Genomic DNA, 22,574 nt, shown 5'->3' on the forward strand with positions numbered 1-22,574 from the left:
CTGGGATTATAGGTGTCCACAACCACATCTGGCTAATTTTTGTATTTTTAGTAAAGATAGAGTTTCACAATATTGGCCAGGCTGGTCTTGAATTTCTGACCTTGTGATCTGCCTGCCTCAGCCTCCCAAAGTGCTGGAATTATTGGCATGAGTCACCAATTCTGGCCTCTATATAGTGTTTATATATTTCAGACGTGGTCTCACTGTTGCCCAGGATGGAGTGAAGATTATGGTTCACTGCAGCCTTGACCTCCTGGGCTCAAGCAATCTTCCTGCCTCAGCTTTCCAAATAGCTGCAACTACAGGCATGCACCATCATGCCCAGCTAACAGTTTTTATATTTTTTTGAAGAGCCAAGGTTTTGCCATATTGCCCAGGCTAATCTTGAACTCCTGGGCTCAAGCAATCCTCCCATCAACCCATCTCATCCTCCCAAAAGCTGGGATTACAAGCATAAGGTACTGCACCTGGCCAACACTGTTTGTTCTATTCATCTTTTTTTCTTTGAGATAGAGTTTTGCTCTTGTTACCCAGGCTGGAGTGCAGTGGCATGATCTAGGCTCACTGCAGCCTCCACCTCCCAGGTTCGAGTGATTTTCCTGCCTCAGCCTCCCAAGTAGCTGAGATTACAGTCATGTGCCACCACACGTGACTAATTTTATATTTTTTGTAGAGACAAGGTTTCTCCATGTTGGTCAGGCTGGTCTTGAACCCCTGACCTCAGGTGATCTGCCCACCTTGGCCTCCCAAAGTGCTGGGATTACAGGTGTGAGCCAAGGTGCCTGGAAGTCTTATTTATTTTATTAAGATATAAAGTTATTGTAACACTGGGGTTTTTTTCTTGACTAAACAAAACAGTTTCTTTTTTTCTTTCTTTTTTTTTTTGGCCTGGGAGACCCAAGTATAGATCACAGACTCTTAGTATTTGAACTGGGCTGATTTAGGTAAAACTGATCCAACTTTCTCATTTTAAAGATGAGATAACTGAGGAGAGATGGGTTAAGAGATTTGCCTCAAACAACATTGTCTCTCTGGCTCTGGATGCTAGAGATCAAGATGATAATTATAGTTAATGGTTGGCTTACAGCTTTGTAATTTTTCCCTTCCCTCTTTAGTAGCAGACAAAAGTGGCAAAGATCTAGAGAGATGGGAGATAAAACTGCCAAATTTTCTTGAGTTTCACTCTGTCACCCAGGCTAGAAGGCAATGGCACTATCTCAACTCACTGCAGCCTCCCCCTCCTGGGTTCAAGCCATTCTCCTGTCTCAGCCTCTGGAGTAGCTGAGATTACAGGCATCTGTTACCATGCTGGCTAGTTTTTGTATATTTAGTAGAGACAGGGTCTCACCATGTTTACCAAGCTGTTCTTGAACTCCTGACTTCAGGTGATCCACCACCTCAGCCTCCCAAAGTGCTGGGATTACAGGTGTGAGCCACTGCACCCTGCCAGGCCTCATTTTAAAATCTGCCTTCACACACCCTAGAGTAGAATATTCTATGGTGCTACTTTTTACTTTTTTTTTTTTTTTTGAGACAAAGTCTCTCTCTGTCACCCAGGCTGGAGGACAATGGTGCAATCTCAGCTCACTACAATTTCTGCCTCCTGGGTTCAAGTGATTCGTTTGCCTCAGCCTCCAAAGTAGCTGAGACTACAGGCATATGCCACCACACCCAGCTAATTTTTGTAATTTTTAGAAGACATGGGGTTTCACTATGTTGACTAGGCTGGTCTTGAACTCCCGATTTCATAACCCACCTACCTCAGCCTCCCAAAGTTCTGGGATTACAGGCGTGAGCCATGGCACCCAGAACTTTCTTTTTCTTCTCCTTTTTTTTTTTTTAGACGGAATCTCACTCTGTTGCTTAGTCTGGAGTGCAGTGGTGCAATCTCAGCTCACAGCAACCACCCCCTCCTGAGTTCAAGCAATTCTACTGCCTCAGCCTCCTGAGTAGCTGGGATTACAGGTGCGTGCCACCACACCTGACTAATTTTTGTATTTTTAGTAGAGATGGGGTTTCGCCATGTTGACCAGGCTGGTCTCAAATGCCTGACCTCAACTGATCTGCCTGCCTTGGCCTCCCAAAATGCTGGGATTATGGGTGTGAGCCACCATGCTCGGCAAAAACTGACTCCAGTATTCTTAATCCATAGTATTGACATTACAGGCACATGTATGAGGGCCTGTGATCTAAAGTGCTATTCTTTATGCTTTATCATGTTTAAGAAAAGAAAGCCAACTCTGTTTCTTAGTCGTCTAGCAGATTCAAAAACTGATTTTCTTACTGTGCAGAGGATTGTTTTTAAGCAACATTTATAATAAAATTAGAATTCATACTTCTTGTAGCTTTTTTCTATCCCCAAGTAAAATTAGATTTCCTTATATGTAGAAAAATTTAAAAAATTGGGGGAGGAAATACATTAAAACATGAATGAAATTAAATAATAGTACTCAAATTTTCTTCAAGGAGTCTACACTGTTTTGCTAATTATAATAAAATGAGCATTATTAAAAATAAGAGTAGGGGGAGAGGAGGAAGAAAGGTCCGATTTTAAAAGCCATGAGATGAAGGAAGCCTTATCTGGACCAATAAATCCACGAGTCAGAAAGAGCCCAGCAATAATCTTTTACAGATGATGACCAAAAATGCTTCCTGGCCCGTGCGGAGACACCAGGGGGCAGTGGTTCCCTGACAACCGCTCCTGCTCCCAGCTCAGGCGGTTCAGCCTGCGGGCTGTGATTCAGTGTCACTCACCTTAGGGGTTACATTGCACTCATATGCTGCTTCGGAAGGCTCTTCTGCTTTGATTTGTGTAGGCACCGTTTCTGTGAATAAAACCGAACGGTCCTCTGGCAGGGGTAGCGCACAGTTGAGGGCCTGGGTGAAAAGATGAGACATAAACCGAAACCATTTTGCCTTCTGAAGTAGAGTCAGGGAAATGGGTTTAAAAAGCTGCCACTGTAGGTTTCAAACTTAGTGGCCCAGGTTGACCTAGCTCCCACAGACATCGGGGGGAGGGGTGTGATTCTCTGTGGGCGGCACGTTCGGGAGGATGTTCCCACTTTTCTTCTCCAGCTTTTCTGCCTCAATGCCACCGCCGCCTGCCCCACCCCCTCAGTTCGCAATCTTACATTTTGGCGAAAACGTTTGCCTTTGAGCATGATTTCAGGTTATGCAGGTAACATTCTATCTTTGCTTGGCTGTACTGTTTATAAAGTTGTTTATACGTTATAAAACACTTTCATGCGTGTTTTCCACCCATGAATTGAAACGGTTTGGGCTTTGAAGACCTTCACAATATTAGAAATGAGTACAATGTAAGTGACTAAAGAAAGCCTTGAATTACTGGACCAAGCGCCGATGACATCGCATTGGCCTGACAACACTGACCAGGCTGCAGGCTAAAGCTCCTGATGTGGGCATAGTGGAAAGGCCAAGATCTCAAATGTGGAGCTTGACAATGAATTTCTTTCTGAAAAGGAAAAGCAAGGAGATGCTGTAGAAACATTTAGTATTCAAAGACGTTCAGAGGCATCTGTGCACATCAGATTGGAAATGAATATGTGTGAGATGGATGACCCTCATTTTCAATGCGGTTTGGAGGTATTTGGAAGAGAGAAAAATTCCTTGTTTGCCACAGGTGATTTATTAGGGAAAGTCGTCTTTCTAAACCATATATTTTCAAAAGTTGCAACAAGTCTTACTCATGCAGAAAAACCTTTCAAAAGACGCATTTGCTGCAGAGTTTTTAGGGTGGTGTGGTTTTACACACTTGATAAATGCTTGTAAATATATTTGGGATTTGTTGTGATCAATATGACCTTTGTTTCCTCTCTTTGCAGTGGATTTGGTGGCTACCATTACTGTGGGAAGTAGAAAAGTTCCTCTTTAAAGTTTCCTTTCTTGTTAAAGAATAAATCATAACTGTGCTAATAACTCTTTATTAAGCCCTATACTAGGTAGCTGTTAGACGTGTCATGCTTACAGGCACGTGGTATATTCTATGTCCTTGTACTTTAACCACAATATCTGTTGGACATGCTCACAGGCATGTCCCATATCACCATTGCTTTTACCGGTTTAGAAAAGTTTTAAGTTGTTATCTAATCATGTTTTAGTTTAGATTGTGAGCTCTGGCTCCAACCAACGGAGATCAGACACAGCAGTAAGGACAACCTCAGATGCATAAGGGATAAATAGGTCTGCTTCTCCTTTATTCATTGTACTCTGTCACAAGATGGCTAGTGAGAATACCCTTTTTGCAGTCCAGGAAGTGAAACAAGTAAATATTGTTTGCTTAGAGATCCTTTGTCTCAGTGCTGATTTTTCTTTGTGGCATCTATTTTTTTTTTTTTTGAAACAGAGTCTCACTTAGTCACCCAGACTGGGGTGCAGTGGCTCACTCTCAGCTCACTGCAAACTCTGCCTCCCAGATTCAAGTGATTCTCTTGTCTCAGCCTCCATAGTAGCTGGGATCACAGGTATGCACAACCACACCCAGCTAACTTTTGTATTTTTAGTAGAGACAAGGTTTCACCATGTTGGCCAGGCTGGTCTTGAACTCCTGACCTCAAGTGATCTCCCCACCTTTGTCTTTCAAAGAGTTGGGATTACAGGTGTAAGCCACTGCCCCATGACCTGTTTTCCATTTTGAACATAAATAAGGTGCTGAAAGGATTTAGTTCTCAGTGCTGCTGAGACAGGAGCTTCCATTTAGACTGTACTGGGGAAAAACCTGGTCTCCAACAAGGTGGCAGCAGCTGGGTGGTTTATTATTTGTTGAGCACCAAAGGTGTGCTCAGTTGAGTAAGAAAATCACATATGGTACCTTCCATGCCTTCTATAAGCCCACCTTCTCAGAAATCTTGGCTCACATCAGACAAAGGAGAATAAAATAAACAATCGACCCACGGTATAATGTGAAGCCTGGAAAGTTGTTGTTTTTAATATAGAAACCATATTATTTGGCAAAATAGATCACAGCACCTTGGACACATTTTATACATTTAACCAGAATTTTGAGTAAAGATTAGGTCTATAAAATGGTAGTTAGTAAGGCTAGGCTAAGCAATTTCTCTCTGCACCTTTTCAAACTGATTCTTTTTTTGGAACAGATGTTCCTTCCACTTTCTTCAACTCTCTCTATGGCTCCTGCGAATGTATTTAATATATCCCACTGACCCTCTACCAATGTCTGAGCCTCCGTATTTCATCAGTCTTTTAATAAATGTTTGTCTCCTTCACATTCTTCTTTTGACATCCAAACGTCCTGTAGAAAGATAATATATTAAGTTTTTTAATGTAGGGATGGCAAATTCTAGGCAAGTTCCCAGGCATGCTGCCAACTGACAGCAGGTGTTACTAATCCATCATCATGTGCTTTTGTTTACAGAGTCTGGAGTTAGCCTTAGAATCCTCAACATGGCTGGGCAGGTGTTGGGAGGCTGAGGCAGGTGAATCACCAGAGATCAGGAGTTCAAGACCAACCTGGTCAACATGGTAAAACCCTGTCTCTTCTAAAAATACAAAAATTAGCTGGGTGTGGTGGGCACATGTAATCCCAGCTACTTGGGAGGCTGAGGCAAGAGAATCACTTGAACCCAGGAGGCGGAGGTTGCAGTGAGCCAGGATCTTGCCATTGCACTTCAGCCTGGGCAACGAGAGCACTCCATCTCAAAATAATGCAGTGCTGCTGGCAGCCTATGCAAGCCAGTCAACTTTGGCATATGAGAAGAGGCCTACATGGTATCCCTCCCTACCTTAGTGCCATAATCTGGATGAGTTGCTAATATAGTATCTTCTTGGTCAGGGTTCCAGAAACCAGCCAACTGGATGATAAGGGCTGTTGTAACAAAGTGCCAGAGACTGGATAGCTTAAACAACAGAAACTAATTTCCTCACAGTTCTGGAGTCTAGATGCCCAGAATCAAAGTGTTCTGGGGCTGCTTTCTTCTGAGGCCTGTCTTGGCTCTGAAGATGGCCATCTTCTCCCTGAGTCTTCACATGGTTTTCTCTCTGTACTTCTGTGTCCAGATTTCCTCTTTGTCTCTCTCTTTTCTTATTTTTTGAGACAATGTATTATTTTGTTGCCCAGGATGGAGGGTGGTGGCACAATCATAGTTCTCAGCAGCCTTGAACTCCTGAGCTCAAGCTGTCCTGAGTGTGGTGTGGTGATGTGAGCCTACAGTTCCAGCTATACTATAGGCTCACATCGCCACACCACACTCGGCTAATTTTAAATTTTTTCTAGAGGCTGGGCTCAGTGGTGCATGCCTGTAGTCCCAGCTACTTAGGAGGCTGAAGTGTGAGGACTGCTGAAGCCCTGAAGCTCTGGCTGTAGTGTGCTATGTGGATCAGGGGTCTGCACTAAGTTAGACATCAACATGGTGACCTCGTGGGAGCAAGGGGACCACCAGGTTCATGTGGGGTGAACCAGCCCAGGTCAGAATGAAGCAAGTCAAAACTCCTGTGCTGATTTGTAGTGGGATTGTGCCTGTGTATAGCCACTGCACCCGAGCCTGGGCAATGTAGCAAGACCCTGTCTCCAAAATAAAAAGTTCTATAATTTTTTAATAAAAAATTTAAAAAATGATTTCTAGAGATAAGATCTTGCTTTGTTTCCCAGGCTGGCTGCAAACTCCTGGTCTCAAGTGATCTTTTCACCTCGGCCTCCCAAAGTGCTGGAATTACAGGCATGAGACACCACACCTGGTCAACACTTGCTGTCTCTCCAGTGCTTGGCATTTGACAGCCAATTATTGCAGGGCACCTCATTCCTGGCATTCAGACGTTAGACTAAGAATTACCAATTTGAAGATGATGTGTTGAACATAGAATCAGAGTAAATGGAATTAATAATCTTATGGAAATGGTGCCAGAGTTTCTGATCCCTAAATCTAGATGTATCATCTTATGCATAATTTCACATGTTTTGAAAACATGGCAGAATGTTTTAAATTAGAACTCCCCAAGAATATCCTGGAATGTGAAAATGTGAATGTTCTACAAAAGGGAATTATTTACTCATTTCTTCTTTTTTCTTTTTTTTTTGACATAAAGTTTCAGTCTTGTTGCCCAGGCTGGAGTGCAATGGCATGATCTCAGCTCACCACAACCTCTGCCTCCTGGGTTCAAGTGATTCTCCTGTCTCAGCCTCCTGAATAGCTGGGATTATAGGCATGTTCCACCATGCCTGGCTAATTTTGTATTTTTAGTAGAGATGGGGTTTCTCCATGTTAGTCAGGCTGCTCTCAAACTCCTGACCTCAGGTGATCCACCTGCCTTGGCCTCCCAAAATGTGGGGATTACAGGCATGAGCCACCATGCCTGGCAACTTGTTTATCCTCTAATAAATATTCTATTGAACATCGACTTCATGCCAGGGATGAGGCTAGGTTCTGTGATACAATAAATAAGGACTAGGCAGGATTATGTAGTGATTAAAACACATTCTTGAGGTCAGGCTTCATGTCTCATGCCTGTAATCTCAACATTCTGGGAGGCTGAGATGGGAGGGCCACTGGGAGGCCAGGAGTTTGAGATAAGCCTGAGCAACATAGTGAGACCCCATCTCTATAATTTTTTTTTTGACATAGCGTCTTACTCAGCCATCCATGCTGGAGTGCAGTGGCTTGATCTTAACTCACTGCAACCATTGTCTCCTGGGTTCAAGCAATTCTCCTGTCTCAGCCTCGGAGTAGCTGGGATTACAGGCACCCACCATCATGCTCAGGTAATTTTCTTTTTTTGTGTGTATTTGAGTAGAGGTGGGGTTTCACTATGTTGGCCAGGCTGGTCTTGAACTCCTGACGTCAGTTGTTCCACCTGCCTCAGCCTCCAAAGTGCTAGGTGTGAGCCACCACACCTGACCTTCCATTGAAATTTTTTAAACATTGAGAAAAAAAAACACATTCTGGAGCCAAATCACCTGAATTCAAATTCCAACCCTACCATTTAGTAGCTTTGACAGCTGCTTAACCACTTCATGCCTCAGTTTCCTCATCTGTAAAATGAGAATAGTAATTGCTCCTATCTGATAAAGGTCATATGAGAATTAAATGAGTCAACATTTGTAAGAAAGTACAGCCAACTGGTTTTTAACAAAATTGACAAGAACATACATTGGAGAAAGGACATCCTTTTCAATAAATGGTGCTGGGAAAATTGGATTGCCATGTGCAGAAGAAAGAAACTGGACTCCCGATTCTCACCATATACAAAAATCAATTCAAGATGAATACAGATTTACATGTACCTGAAACTGTAAAAATACTAAAAGAAAACCTCAGTAAAACTCTTCTGGACATTGGTCTAGGTGAAGAATTTAAGACTAAGACCTCAAAAGTACCGGCCAAAAGACTAAAATAGACAAATAAGACTTAATTAAACTAAAAAGCTTCTGCATAACAAAAGAAATAATCAAATAATCAACAGAATAAACAGACAACCTGCTAAATGGGAAAAAAAGATTTTGCAAATTATGCACGTGACAGGCGACTAATAGCCAGAAGCTGTAAGGAACTGAAACAACTCAACAATGAAAAACATATAACCACATTAAAATGTGAGCAAAGCAGAAGTTCAAGGTTATAGTGAATTATGATCATGCAACTGCACTCTAGCCTGGTGACAGAGCAAGACCCTCTCTCTTGCACCACCATGCCCAGCTAATTTTTTTGTATTTTAGTAGAGACGGAGTTTCACCACATTGCCCAGGGTAGTTTTAAACTCCTGAGCTCAGACAATCTGCCCACCTCGGCCTCCCAGGCATTTTTCAAAAGGAGATATACAAATGACCAACAGGCATATGAGAAAATAGTCAACATCACTAATTATCAGAGAAATGCAAATTAAAACCCAACAAGAGATCATCTTGTATTGTCAGAATGGCCATTACTAAAAAGACAAAAAGTACCATATTGGTGAGGATGTGTCAAAAAGTTAAGTCTAATACACTGTTGATGGTAATTAGTGTGATCACTATGAAAAATAATATGGAGATTTCTCAAATAACTAAAAATAGAACTACTGGCCAATCTAGCAATCCCACTATTGGGTATCTGCCCAAAGGAAAAGAAATCATGATAGCAAAAAAAGTCTGCTCTCACATGCTTATCGCAACGCTATTCACAATAGCAGAGATACGAAATGAACCTGTCCATCAATGGATAACTGGATAAAGAAAATGTAATACACACACACACACACACACACACACACACACACACACACACATTGGGATACCATTTAGCCATAAAAAGAATGAAATCATGTCTTTTGCAACAAACAAGGTTGAAACTGGAGGCCATTAAGTGAAAGAGCTCAGAAAAAGACAAATACTGCATGTTCTCACTTATTAGTGGGAGGTAAATAATATTGACACATGGATTAAAGTGCAGAATAATAGACAAAGGAGACTCAAAAGAAGTAGGGAGTGGGAGGGCATGGATAATGAGAACTCACTTAATGGGTACAATATATGTTATTTGGTAATGGACACTCTAAAAGCCCTTCACCAATAAACAATCTATGCATGAAACAAAATAACCTTTGTACCCCGTAAATTTATACCAAAAAAAGGCAAATGTAAGCATGCTTTCTTAAAGATGAATCAAAAGCTATTTTCAGTTAGTTAATATAACTGTTTGACCGAGAAACATCTTTGGAAGCAAACTTTGAGAGCATGTTATTACAACATGTTTCTTACACACAAGAAAAAATTTTTAAAAAGCAAAGAACATTGTCTGATACACTGTAAGTGTTTTATAAATGTTGTCATATGAATACACCAGCCCTTGGCTTTAAGAAGCTCACACTAGGCTGGGCGTGGTGGCTCATGCCTGTAATACCAGCACTTTGGGAGGCCAAGGCAGGCGAATCATGAGGTCGGGAGATTGAGATCATCCTAGCTAACATGGTGAAACACCATCTCTAAAAATACAAAAAAATTAGCTGGGTGTGGTGGTGCACACCTGTAGTCCCAGCTAATCAGGAGTCTGAGGCAGGGGGATCGCTTGAACCCCGGAGGCGGAGCTTGCAGTGAGCCGAGATGTGCCACTATACTCCAGCCTGGCAACAGAGTAAGACTCCATCTCAAAAAAGGAAACTGACAGTACTGGGAAGTAAAGAGTGACCGGTAAGTGTTTCAATACAATGTAGCAAAAGGACTAATTAAGATCTTACTGTAGCACTGAACTTTCTCTGCAGCAGGATGAAATACAGTAAGACTGTCTGGGGCCAAATGACATGTGTTCCTTTTTACAGCTTCTACTATGAAAACAACCTCCATTCGGGTAAGGTATAATTATCACAAATGATTTTCAAAAGCCTATCAAATTTAAGTAAAACTTGTTTAGGAGACCACCTGTTTGAACTTATAGAACTTACAAGAGTAACTTATGTGAAAATAGGATTTAGGCAATTGTTCTGCTGTTTGAAACTGTGGGCAGAGCACCATGTAAATTAGATGAGAAAATAACCTTATAAGTAGGATAGCCAACTTGTCCTGGTTTGCATGGGACATTCTCAGTTTTATTTAATGTAATTTATTTATTTATTTATTTATTTTTGAGACAGTCTTGCTCTGTCACCTAGGCTGAAGTGCAATGGTACAATCTCAGCTCACCGCAACTTCTGCCTCCCAGGTTCAAGTTATTCTCCTGCCTCAGCCTGCAGAACAGCTGGGACTACAGGTGCACACCACCATGCCTGGCTAATTTTTCAGTTTTAAAACTGAAGGTTCTCATTCCCAGAAATCCCCTCTGTCTTGGACAAAAGTTAAAAATTGTTGCAATCATTCTGATAGGATGTGAGAGCTTTAAAAAGAAAACTATTAGGCTGCTTGGTCTGGATGGAACTGGTAAGTATAGTTAAAATCAATAGATATTTACTGACTTTCTAATGAATGAATGAATGACAACATATATTCCTGTTCTTATTTTTTTAGATGGAGTTTTGCTGTTGTCCCCCAGGCTGGAGTAAAACAACATGATCTTGGCTGCTCGCAGCCTCCACCTCCTGGGTTCAAGCAATTCTCCTGCCTCAGCCTTTCAAGTAGCTTGGACTACAAGCAGGAACCACCATGCCCAGCTAATTTTTGTATTTTTAGTAGAGACAGGATTTCACCATGTTGGCCAGGCTGGTCTGGAACTCCCAACCTCAAGTAATCTGCCCACCTTGGCCTTCTAAAATGCTAGGATTACAGGCTTATGCCACCTTGCCCAGCCAATATTTCTGTTTGTTTGTTTTTTCTTCTGAGAGGAGTCTTGCTCTGTCACCAAGCTGGAGTGCAGTGGTGTGATCTTGGCTCACTGCAACCTCAACCTCCTGGGTTTAAGCAATTTTCCTGCCTCAGCCTCCTGAGTAGCTGGGACTATAGGTGTGCCCAGCTAATTTTTGTATTTTTAATAAAGATGGGGTCTCACCATGTTGGCCAGGATGCTCTCTATCTCTTCACCTCATGATCCACCCACCTTGGCCTCCCAAACTGTCAGGATTACAGGCATGAACCACTGCACCCAGCCCAATATTCCTGTTCTTAATGAGCTATGATCTGATTCAGGGAACAAGAAACAAACCACTGTAAAGTTAAATCAAGGTACATTTACATATTATTCAAGACAATAAGAGAAATTATGTCACAAAATGAGTAAGGGCCAAATCAATTTTCTACCTAGCATTGTTTTGGGAATGGATTTCAGAGGAAAGGAGCAGCTTTTACTGGGGTTGAGATATTCATGGAAAACTATTAAAGTGGTTATACTTAGGCTGGATGTGGTGGCTCACATCTATAACCCCAGCACTTTGGAAGGCACAGACAGGAGGATTGCCTGAGCCCAGGAGTTCAAGACCAGCCTGTGCAACACAGTGAGACCCTGTATCTAAAAAAAAAGTTATACTTTATAATGGTTTAGAAAAACTAGAGTGATATTGATACACAGAAATGAAGGCAGAGTGTTGCAGGTGGATGGCACAGAACAGGCAAAGCGACAGGAGTGAGAAGAAGCAGAAGGCTTCTTCCAGGGCCTAGGGGTATTAGTTCATTAAAAGGGAGAGAAGGTTGGGTGCAGTGGCTCACACCTATAATCCCAGCACTTTGGGATGCTGAGGGGGACAGATTGCTGGAGTCCAGGAGTTTGAGACTAGCCTAAGCAACATGAGATGAAATCCTTTCTTTACTAAAAATACAAAAAAAATAGCCAGGCATGATAGTGTGCACCTGTATTCCCAGCTACTCAGGAGACTAAGTTGGGAGAATCACCTGAGCTCAGGAGGTTGAAGCTGCAGTGAGGCAAGATCATGCCATTGCACTCCAGCCTGGGCAACCAGAGTGAGAACTTGTCTCAAAAAAAAGGTGGGTGGTGGGTGAGTCGAGGGAGAAAAGGAGCCAGAGTAGAGAAATGCAGTGAGAGGAAGTCAGCATTTGATGATGCTTTGCAGTGTCATGCATCCTTTTATACATGGGAGACATCGTTAACAACCACTCTTTCCCTGTGAGAAGAAACACTACTTGCCGGCTGCGGTGGCTCACACCTGTAATTCCATCACTTTGGGAAGCCTAGGCAGGTGAATCACAAGGTCAGGAGTTCAAGACCAGCCTGGGCAACATGGTGAAACCCAATCTCTACTAAAATTACAAGTTAGCTGGGCATGGTGGCATGTGCCTGTAATCTCAGCTACTGGGAGGCTAAGGCAGGAGAATTGCTTTAACTGGGGCCCAGTAACTGGGACCCAGTCATACCACTGCACTCCAGCCTGGGCTACAGAGTAAGACTCCATCTCAAAAAAAAAAAAAGAAAAAGAAAAAAAGGAAATGCTACCTTCTCCCCTGAGCTGTTGTTCCCCTAAGTTGGAAATACAAGCCCTAAATATAATGCAGTATGGTGGTTGTTTGTTTGGGTTATCTAGTATTAATAACAAACCACTGTAAAACTTGTTGTGAGCTTTTTCACAGCACACTGGGTTTAGGGCAGTCATCTTTCTACAGGGGAGCTGGCTTCCCCCAGAGGGCCAAAACAGAAGCTTCCAGTCCTCAAGTCTCTGGCTCCAAACAGTACCCCTTCTGCCTGTTTCTACTGATTAAAGCAGGTCATAGGGACACTGAGATTCCAAGGCAGTGGAGTATACAAGGAGGCATAGCTCAGCCGGTCTCACTGATGTGACAGCCTACCACACTCCTTCTTTAACCTCTCCCAAAACACGGAGACTTTAGGTAACATTTAATTTTATGCACTTCTGCTTAGAGGAAGAAGGCAGCCAGCAGTCTCTCCTGATGCAAAAGAGAACCTAAACAGGAAGTTAAGTCTATTGAGTCCTAAAATTGACAGCTGTGTAAAGATAAGATGAATCAAGGATCTGAAGCTGGGCACACCCCCACCGCCTAGGACAGAGGACCTGGAAAGGAAATGCATGTTTGGATTTGAGATACAAGGGCTGGCCAGCAGCCCATGTCTTTCCTACAGGACAGCCCAGAGCTGTTGCTCACATCTTTAAGGAATACTAGTGGAAGTGGAGAGTTTGCCTCTTAATTACCCATAGAGTAGAGGCTGCTGCACCACTGCAGGGTTTTATACAATTATTGACCACAGCTTTTGGCTGTGATTCTTTGTCTCTCCTCTCCCTGTTCTCTCTCCCTTCCAGGACACAAAGAGAAGAGAGTTGAGTTAAATAAAACACCCATAACACCTATTTCAGAAAACATTCTTAACAACAGTCTGTACAGAGCCCTTTATTTAATTTTTTTTTGAAACAAGGTCTCATTCTGTCACCTAGGCTGTAGTACAGTGGGACTACCAGGGCTCACTGCTGCTTAGAACTCCTGAGCTAAAGCGGCCCTCCTTCCTCAGCCTCCTGAGAAGATGGGACTATAGGAGTACATCACCATACCCAGGACTGCAGGCACACACCACCACACCCAGCCAAATAAAAAAAATTTTGTGTGTGCAGATGGGGTCTCAAACTTCTAGCCTCAAGCAAGCCTCTACATTGGCCTCTTAATTTGCTGGGATTACTAGATTACAGGTGTAAACCATCTCTCCTTTTTTTTTTTTTGAGATGGGCTCTGGCTCTGTTGCCCAGGCTGAAGTAGAGTGGTGTGATTTCACTGCAGCCTCTGCCTCCCAGGTTCAAGCAAATGTCCTCTTGAATAGCTGAAACTACAGGTGCCTACCACCATGTCTGGATAATTTTGTGGGGGGGTGTACAAATACACACAATCACTTGACACTTTATTGAATGCAAAATAAGATTTAGCATTTTGCCTTTGTTGTACACAGCTGCAGAGGGAGCCCAGGGCAGGGAGGACTGCAAGGTTTTCCTTGGTGGGGGAGGTGTGCACCCTGCAGTCCTGCCGTGCTGTGGGAAGATCAGCACATGTTGTGTCGGTCACCATAGCCCCTCAGATGGGTGCTTTTCCAGTCATCCCACTCCTGAGCTCCGTACAGTGTTTGTTCATCCTCCTCCTCTTTTTCTTCTTAATCTTCCTGTTGCTGAGCTGCTTTTCTTAATTCCTCTGGTGTTGCCTTGATCACTCCCTGATCTGGGAATGCTCCATATTTCTAACGTTGCTCATACCAGTCACTCACCATCATAGTTGCCAGGTTTGAATAACCAGCTCCAGATAATTAGACTTGGGCCATGTTCCAAGTGAGAATGAAGGGTTTCACTGGAGGCCTCTCCTGCAAGATAAGTTAGAAGTTGATTCCTCTCTTGAAGCATTTCTTTCTCTCAGGAAACTTTATTTCCTGGTCAATGCTCTCAATCTCTTCTAAGCTGATATCTATCCACCTCGGAAGGTGAAGATAAGATTCATGAACATGCTCGTCATCTGCTTGACCACTTTCCACAGCAGATTTCATTGCAGACAACCTATGCTCCAAATCCTTCTTCTGCTTGTATCTCTCTATTTTAGTCTGTCTTTGAGCTGCCATAGCAATGAGGTGAGGATAAGCCATAGAGGAATTAGCAGTGTGATTTTCAGCAGAGTTCTTGGCTTTGGGAAGCTCAGACTTTGCCACATGATAGCAATGGCACTTAGTTAAGTAGTTTATAAAGTGTTCTCAAGCCCACTGCAAAGGATCTAGACATTTGCTGGGGTTGACTTATTTCATGGTGAGGGCTCCTTGAAATGCTCGCACCAAATAGGTACTTCAGGTCAGTGGAAGCAATCTCTTCCAAATCTTCATTTTGGCTGAATAAGTTGAGCTGCGATAACATTTTGGCAGCCTTCTCAAGGAGGTCCAGGTCCTTGAACATCTTCTCCTGGACTATTCGGAAACCGGCAGATTCAGTCACTACTTCTTCTTTTTCCAGAAGCTGTTTGCTGGTTTTAAACAGCTTGGGAAGCTGCAGCAGCAATAAATCACCTTCAGCAGCCATCTTGGGGAGGGAGGAGCCTCCATTTTTGTATTTGTGATAGAGATGGGGTTTCATCATGTTGGCCAGGCTGGTCTCAAGCTCCTGACCTCAGGTGATCCACCCACCTCAGCCTGGGTGGGATTACACATGTGAGCCACCATACCCGGTCTGATCTGCCTTCTTGACCTCCCTTCTTTTTAAAAAATTTACTTTTCCAATAAAAAAAGACTCCCTATTCAATAAATGGTGCTGGGATAACTGGCTAGCTATATGCAGAAGATTGAAGCTGGACCTCTTCCTTATACCATATACAAAAATCAACTCAAGATGAATTAAAGACTTAAATGTAAAACTCAAAACTATAAAAATCCTGGAAGATAGCCTAGGCCATATCATTCTGGAAATAGAAATGGGCAAAGATTTCATGATAAAAACACCAAAAGCAATCACAACAGAAGCAAAATTTGACAAGTGGAATCTGATTGAACTTAAGAGCTTCTGAGCAGCAAAATAAGCTATCAACAGAGTAATCAGAAAATCTACAGAATCAGAGAAAATACTTGCAAACTACACACTGACAGAAGTCTAATATCCAGCATTTATAAGAAACTTAAACAGATTTACAAAAGAAAACACCTCCATTAAAAAGTGGGCCAAGGAAATGTACAAACAGTTTTCAAAAGAAGACATATACGCAGCCAGAAAGCATATGAAATAAAGCTTAATATCACTGATCATTAGAGAAATGCAAATCAAAACCACAATGATATAACTATTGGGTTCTGGGCTTAATACCTGGGTGATAAAATAATCGGTACAACAAACCCCCATGACATGAATTTATGTATGTAACAAACGTTCACATGTACCCCCAAAACTGAAGTAAAAGGGGTGTGTGTGTGTGTCTGTGTGTTTTTAAAGATGAGGTCATGAAATCCCCCCCACCCCTCCAAAAAGTTGCTTTTCCCATTTGTACCAGCCACTTACTCCCATTGCTTCTCTCCTGCAGGCATCCTATTCTGGCATGATTGAGATGTGCTCTTGAATATACATATATCCTTGCAATGTACATAGTGGTGCTGTGTTTGTGCTTAGTATAGATAAGTAAGAAAGGGGAAGGGAAAATATTAAGGGGCACACAGATGAGCCATTTTCCCCTTTTAAGAAGCTTTACAGATGTCCTACACAACAATTTCTATTCCCATCTTGCCAGCCAAAATTTTACCACTTGCTCATGCCTATTCACCTGGGAGACTAGAAAAAGTAGTGTTCTTAAGCTGGTCATATTGACATTTGCAATAAAGTAAAGGTTTCATTGGCAAGGAAAAAAGAAAGAAGCCTTAGTCCGCACTTAGTCTGATTGTGATGCTGAATAAAAGTCTTTTTTTTTTAATGTGCTATATAAAGTTAGTTTATTCTGAAGCCATATTGGTAAATTTTCCCAAAAGTGTGAAGTTAGAATTCCTGCAGGGTGGTTCCAGGTTCTATTTGGAATTTATATACAACCTGCTTGGGTGGAGAAGCCATTGTCTTCAGAAACCTTGGTGTAGTTGAACTGATATTTACGGTTGTGACCTGAAGTTCACCATTAAAAGGGATTACCCAAGCAAAAATAATAATACTGATAGAATATCATAGACTACATGGTATAATAGAATAAAATAGACTGAATGGTTTAAACAATAAAAGTTTACATCTCACAGCTCTGGAAGCTAGAAGTCTCATATAAGGTGCTGGCAGATCCAGGTCTGGTGAGGGGCCACTTCTTGGTTTGTAGATGACTGTCTTCTATCCTCAATTGCTGGTGAGCAGAGAGGAAGATCCTGTGTCTCCTCTTTTTTTCTCTCCTTTTTTGAGACAGAGTCTCACTCTGTCAACCAGGCTGGGGTGCAGGGGTGCTATCTCGGCTCACTGCAACATCTGCCTCCTGGGTCCAAGTGATTCTCCTGCCTCAGCCCCCTGAGTAGCTGGGACTACAGGCACATGCCACCACACCCACCTAATTTTTGTATTTTTAGTAGAGATGGAATTTTACCATGTTGACCAGGCTGTTCTTGAACTCCTAACCTCAGGTGATCTGCCCACCTTGGCCCCCAAAAGTGCTGGGATTACAGGGGTGAACCACCGTTCCCAGCCTCTTTTTTTTATTCATTCAAATATTTATTGAGCAGCTAAACAGATAGAAAGGTGATTTAAAACATGGTCAGAGGTGAGGCAAATGCACAAGTAATAGAAAGCAAAGGGCAAGGTTCACTGAATCACAGCAATCAGAAGAAAGTGCTTTAGGGAACCAAGAGTGAGATTGTTTCCTGAAGAGGCATGGGTGGCAAATCAGAAAAGGGGATTGAGATTAAAATAGACTTCAGTCTGGATTGCTGATAACACTCATTATGGACTACATTTGTCTCTCTTTTTTCTTTCTCTCCATCTTTGGGCTTAATTTACCGGTAGTGCCCAGGATTGTTCAGTGTGATTTTTTCTATACTTATTTGCATTTTTACTTCAATGTCTTCTACAGAACTAGGTCCTTTTGGTGTTTTAGGAGTTTTTTCCTGTTATTTGAAGGATACTTGTCCTTTTGATTTTGGTGTTGATGATGGTTTTGAGCCTTTTCCATTCTGATTTGACTTTCGTGCATTTTTGGCTGGAGTATCTCATGTATTTTTTCACTGGTGCTTTTTGATGATGAGTTCCCTCATCATCGAAATCATCATCATCATAATCTTCATCGACATCATCTTCATCAGCAGTAAGTTTTAGTTTTTTCTGTGGAAGCTGGCTACCACCTCCAGGGGCAGACCACTTCCCAGATATACTTCAGAGTTTTGAATCCTCCTCCTATTCATCTTCTGACTCTGTATCTTCCTCCACAGCTACTAAGTGCTGTCCACTAATATGCGCTAGCCTTGAACCACACTTCAACTGTAAGACCACTGGTGGTGTTATTTCAATGCCCCCAAGGGAAACTGTTGGCTGTACAGACATTTTTAAAGTTGCCAGTGTTACTTTAATGGGACTGCCTTCATAATTCATTGCCTCTGCTTTAACAATCTGCAATTCATCCTTTGCACCAGTCCCTAAACTGACCATTCTTAAAGATAACTGGTGCTCATTTCATCATTATCCACCTTAAGTGATCATCTTTGTTGGCCTTTAGTTCACAACCAAAAAGATAGTTCTGGGACCTCAGGGGGCTCATGTCCATGTCCATTGAATCTTCCATTGGGTGACAGCATGCACTTAGGTGCGAGAGAAGGTGGACAGAGATAAACAACCACTGCTCAAGAGAACAGCCATGCAGGACCGAATCACACCAAGTGCCTCCTCCTCTTTTTATAAGGGCATTGATTCCATCACAAGGGCTCACTCTCATGATCTCAAATAATGCTCATCACCCCCAAAAAGCCCCATCCTCAAATGCCATTACATTGAGGGTTAGGATTTCAATATATGAATTTTGGGAAGACAAGCATTTAGTCTGTAGCAGGGAAATGGCAGTGGGTAGACATCTAGCTGTCTCTGTCACCTGTAGGAATGAGGAAGGGACTGTCAGACATTTCCTGGTCTCAGGGGTCACCATGGAAGAGCAGAGGCAAGGAAACAGTGAGTCAGGAGAAAAGAGGCCAGTTTGCTTCATCGGATCTGCATCCACTGCCTCAGGAACAGAAATCATCAGGAGTGACCACCAGGAATGTTCCTTCACCTCAGATGTGCTTTTACCCTGGAGAAAATTTGACCAGATGATCTTGGGATTGTTTTAGAAGAGAGGAGCAGAGAAGTGGCAGACGTGAGATGAACAACTTGACAACATGAACTACAAGTGAGAGTGGGGGACGTGGGCTTACTTCTCCCATTTTCTTTCCTTTTACCTTCCTTACAAGGGCAATTTGCCTTGTTTCACTTGAAGCATATCCCCAGCATGTAGGTCAAATGAAAAATGTTTATAAATTAAATACAAATGTAAAGGTAATAAGGACAATTGTGGTGACTACCTTGTAAAAGTCACCACTTAAACTCAAGAAAAGTAGGAAACAGCTACACACATTTCAAGGCACTAAACAACAACAACAAAAAAGAAAAATCCTCACTTGTTAAACACGCACATATGCATAAATATTGATATGACACATTTAAAGATTGTAATCCTAGGTTAATTGCCAATTTTTTTTTGAGATGGACTTTTGCTCTTATTGCCCAGTCTGGAGTGCAATGGTACTATCTTGGTTCACCACAACCTCCGCCTCCCAGGTTCAAGCGATTTTCCTCCCTCAGCCTCCAGAGTAGCTGGGATTTCCGGCATGTTTCATCACACCCACCCAATTTTGTATTTTTAGTGGAGATGGGGTTTTTCCATGTTTGCCTGGCTGGTCTCAAACTCCCTACCTCAAGTGATCTACCCACCTCCACCTCCAAAAGTGCCGGGATTACAGGTGTGAGCCACTGTACCCAGCTGGATTGCCGATTTTTTTTTTTTTTTAGTTATCTTTATTCTAAGGCACCAATCCCAGCATTGCAAATGGCTTAATTTGCTTTCAGTGTTTTTCTTTTTTTTAAAAAAAAAAAAGACGGAGTTGCGCCATGGTTGCCCAGGCTGAACTGCAGTGGCTAATCACAGGCGCGATCCCACTACTGATCAACACGCGAGTTTTGACATGCTCCGTTTCTGACCTGGGCCGGTTCACTCCTCCTTAGGCAACCTGATGGTTTCCCGCTCCCAGGAGGTCACCATATTGATGCCGAACTTAGTGCGGACACCCGATCGGCATAGCGCATTACAGTCCAGAACTCCTGGGCTCAAGTGATCCTCCCACCTCAGCCTCCTGAGTAGCTGAGACTACAGACACGCACCACCATGCCCAGCGCTTTCAGTGTTTTTCTGGTCTAGACATCAGTGGGGATTTACTCTTGCACTCTTATTTATTCTTGTACCTGCAGTTGCCTCTTGAGTGTAGTGAAGGGATATTTCATTGCAGTCCAGTTTCATCCTCTGTGAAAACTGTAAGAGAAACCCTGGGGACATGTTATTATTATTATTTTTATTATTATTATTATTAATCCATTGCTTTTCAAGTTCTAGCACTAAAGTCTTGCTGACCTAGATTGAGATGTGCTGGTGATTCTTTTCCCCGATGTAGAATCAACAAGCACATCCGTGGCTCTCAGCACAGTGCTAACTTCACCTTGCCAACCGAGAGGCTGAGCAGTTGGCAGGGAGGGTCAAGATCAAAGAGAAAAGCAGAAGTAAAAGTTGCATCACTTGGCTGAGTGTGGTAGCTCACTTCTGTAATCCCAGCACTTTTGGGAGGCCAAGATGGGTAGATCACCTGAGGTCAGGACATTAAGAGCAGCCTAGGCAACATGGTGAGACCCATCTCTACTAAATATAAAAAAATTGTCCAGCCATGGTGGGGCACACCCATAATCCCAGCTACTCAGGTGACTGAGGTACCAGAATCACTTGAAGCTGGGAGGTGGAGGTTGCAGTGAGCTGAGATTGGGCCACTGTACTCTGTTGCATGGGTGACACAGCAAGACTCTGTCTCAAAAAAAAGTTACAACACTTAAGTCTTCCTGACTACACTCCATTTGGAAGTGCTAAGTTTCCAAAGACACGTAAGGTACAATCAATGATTGCTAGGGTCTGAATGTTTGTGTCCTTCTAAAATTTGTATGTTGAAATTCTAACCCCCAAGGTGATGATAGTAGGAGGTGGGGCCTTTGGGAGGTGACTAGAAGAAGAGGACACAGCCCTCACAAATGAGATTGCAGAGAGCTAGCTAGCCCCTTCCACCATGTGAGGATACAGTAAGAAGATAGTCCGCTACCACTGGCTATGAACTAGAGGACAGGCCTTCATCACACATCGAACCTGCTGGCATCTTAATCTTGGACTTGCCAGTATCCAGAGCTGTGAGAAATAAACTTCTGTTGTTTATAAACTACTCAATTTATGGGATTTTGTTGCAGTTGCTTCAATGGACTAAGACAATGGCTATGTATTTGTTTCTAAGCCATGCCAGTGTGTCCATGACTCAGTCACTTGAACAGAAGCACAGCAGAGATGAACTTAGATTATTTTCATCCTGCTTGAGAAGACCCAGTTAAATGGGGAGAAGAATGGGCTACTTGACCGTCAATCTTTCCAGAACATTCTCAGACCTTCAGACTGTGCCTGTTATATCTTTGCCAGTACTATCACTGTTTCTTTGCTTTGGCAAGTGAGAGCTACTTCCTGCAGTCATTGGATTTCACTGAGCAATGTCTTCTCATCATGAAAACCAAGCCTCAAAGATGCTTACATCCATAAAATACATTTGGCTCCAAAAAAATCTATCTTACCTCATTGCTCCTGGCAATTTGGTTTGTGTGTCTAATTTCCTCAAGCCAATTGACAAGAATTATAGTCTTGTAATTACATAGTTCTCTATATCACAAGCTCAGGAATCAACATGGTGAGTTGGTGCATGCCCCAGGGTTTACTTCTGCTGCTGTCCATCATGCCTCTCTTTCTTCTTAGAAAAGCATCAATTTATCCAAGACAGAAAACTGCTGCTAAGCAGGCCAGGACAATTCTCAAGGCACCAATGACTAGCATGAGGCAATGGGGGATGGAGAGCTCCTCTATTTTCTTTCTCCAATTCTCCCAGATCCAGATCCATAGCCTGTTCTTGCCTAAGTATAGAAGGCCCTATGCAGAACTGCCATTCTTTGTTAGCTGGGCTTCTCTATTCTGTCTTTTTGCCACTCAGGCAGCCTCCTTCCCACCTTCCCTGTACCTGCTACTTTCTACCTCTCCATCCAACCTATCTCTTGTTTTAAAAATGAGAAGCCTGGGTGTGGTGGCTCATGTCTGTAATCCCAGCACTTTGGGAGGCCAAGGCAGGAGAATCATGAGGTCAGGAGATAGAGACCATCTTGGCTAACATGGTGAAACCCCCCTCTCTACTAAAAATAAAAATTAAAAAATTTATTCACTCTTTTGGTCAGCTCAAAGGATAAAAGGCTGGTAGTAACTCAAAATATTTCTTTTTCTCAAATCTGTCTCCATTTTATCAAGGAATAAGATTTTAGGCTAAAGAAATGGAGGGAGAATTGACAGTGAAATACAATTCCCCAGCAATAGCAGATGGGGAAGATTTGCAGGGAGCTACTTGGGTCTCTAAAAATCACACGTGGAGGCAAAGATAGAATCCACCTACTCTAAAATCAGCCCTGTCTAC

The 22,574-nt window shown here is 42.6% G+C and overlaps 1 long non-coding RNA gene and 2 pseudogenes across 3 annotated transcripts in view; all 3 read right to left on the reverse strand.

The window, feature by feature from the left end:
* LOC144579999 (uncharacterized) overlaps positions 1-22,574 on the reverse strand; it is a 125,676-nt gene that overhangs the window by 14,235 nt on the left and 88,867 nt on the right. For 2 of the 3 annotated variants that reach the window (XR_013528812.1, XR_013528810.1), the window contains one exon: positions 2,755-2,877. This is a non-coding gene — a long non-coding RNA (uncharacterized LOC144579999). Of the gene's footprint in view, positions 1-2,754; positions 2,878-4,918; positions 5,270-22,574 lie in introns of those variants that run through there. The other variant, XR_013528811.1, reaches the window with a different exon arrangement.
* LOC128930802 (immunoglobulin-binding protein 1 pseudogene) lies at positions 14,325-15,393 on the reverse strand (annotated as a pseudogene).
* On the reverse strand, positions 17,451-18,701 carry LOC128930805 (nucleophosmin pseudogene; annotated as a pseudogene).

The sequence above is a fragment of the Callithrix jacchus genome, chromosome 17 (genome assembly GCF_049354715.1).
Source record: "Callithrix jacchus isolate 240 chromosome 17, calJac240_pri, whole genome shotgun sequence".
Taxonomy (NCBI): domain Eukaryota; kingdom Metazoa; phylum Chordata; class Mammalia; order Primates; family Cebidae; genus Callithrix; species Callithrix jacchus.